The sequence below is a fragment of the Salvelinus namaycush genome, chromosome 1 (assembly GCF_016432855.1).
Source record: "Salvelinus namaycush isolate Seneca chromosome 1, SaNama_1.0, whole genome shotgun sequence".
In the NCBI taxonomy this organism is placed as follows: domain Eukaryota; kingdom Metazoa; phylum Chordata; class Actinopteri; order Salmoniformes; family Salmonidae; genus Salvelinus; species Salvelinus namaycush.
In genome coordinates, this window is record NC_052307.1 from 53,249,452 (window position 1) to 53,251,293 (window position 1,842).

Genomic DNA, 1,842 nt, shown 5'->3' on the forward strand with positions numbered 1-1,842 from the left:
TCAGTGGATTTGGCTGAGATGACATCAAGGCCAATGCACATTTATTGATAGCCACAGACCAGTGTTATAGTGTCCCAATATCAAGGTTGAGAACTTAGGAAGTCGACTTAGGAAGCTTAATTAATCATTAAAGAAAATCCATATCATTCTCCCACTCGGTTTCCATATTACAGAATATGGCAGAGCAATCTCTTACCTCTCAGCTCTTCAGTTGTGTCAGTGAGACAGTTTGGACTTGTCCAGTGTAGTTTGTCAGTAACAGGTTGAATTAAACTAGCCTGTGAGCTGGAACTGGGTACAAAAACTGCTTAACACTATATTCACATCACTCAGAACCCTGTTAGTGGAGAGTTAGTGTTCAAATTATATCCTAATAAGGTCAAATCAAATGTTATTTGTCAAATGCGCCGAGTACAGCAGGTGTAGACATTACCGTGAAATTCTTACTTACAAGTCCTTAACCAACAATGCAGTTAAGAAACAATAGTTAAGAACATTTACAAAATAAACTAAAGTAAAAAATAATAACTAGGCTATATACAGGGGGTAACGGTACCGAGTCAATGTGCTGGGGTACAGGTTAGTCGGTCAAAAGTTTTAGAACACCTACTCTTTCAAGGGTTTTTCTTAATTTTTTTACTATTTTCTACATTGTAGAATAATAGTGAAGACATCAAAACTATGAAATAACACATATGCAATCATGTAGTAACCAAAAAAGTGTTAAACAAATCCAAATATATTTGAGATTCTTCAAATAGCCATCCTTTGCCTTGTTAACAGCTTTGCACACTCTTGGCATTCTCTCAACCATATTCATGAGGCACCTGGTATGCATTTCAATTAACAGGTGTGCCTTCTTAAAAATTCATTTATGGAATTTATTTCCTTAATGTGTTTGAGCCAATCAGTTGTGTTGTGACAAGGTAAGGGGTATACCAAAGATAGCTCTATATGGTAAAAGACCAAGTCCATATTATGGCAAGAACAGCTCAAATAAGCAAAGAGAAATTACTTTAAGACATGAAGGTCAGTCAATATGGAACATTTCTAAAACTTTGAAAGTTACTTCAAGTGCAGTCGCAAAAACCATCAAGCGCTATGATGAAACTGGCTCTCATGAGGACCGCCACAGGAATGGAAGACCCAGAGTTACCTCTGCTGCAGAGGATAAGTTCATTTGAGTTACTAGCCTCAGATTACAGCCCAAATAAATGCTTCACATAGTTCAAGTAACAGACACATCTCAACATCAACTTTCAGAGGAGACAATGTGATTCTGTGAGGACAGACGCTGGGAGACGAGAAGCAAGTACAGAAACATCAACTGTTTAGAGGAGACAGACCTTCATGGTCGAATTGCTGCAAAGAAATCACTACTAAAGGACACCAATAAGAAGAAGAGACTTGCTTGGACCCAGAAACACGAGCAATGGACATTAGACCGGTGGAAATTTGTCCTTTGGTCTGGAGTCCAAATTGGAGATTTTTAGTTCCAACCACCGTGTCTTTGTGAGACGCGTGTGGGTGAATGGATGATCTCCGCATGTGTATTTCCTACCGTAAAGCAGGGAGGAGGAGGTGTTATGGTGTGGGGGTGCTTTGCTGGTGACACTGTCTGTGATTTATTTAGAATTCAAGGCACACCTAACCAGCATGGCTACCACAGCATTCTGCAGCGATACGCCATCCCATCTGGTTTGGGCTTAGTGGGACTATCATTTGTTTTTCAACAAGACAATGACCCAACACACCTCCAAGCTGTGTAAGGGCTATTTTACCAAGAAGGACAGTGATGGAGTGCTGCATCAGATGACCTGGCCTCCACAATCCCCCGACCTC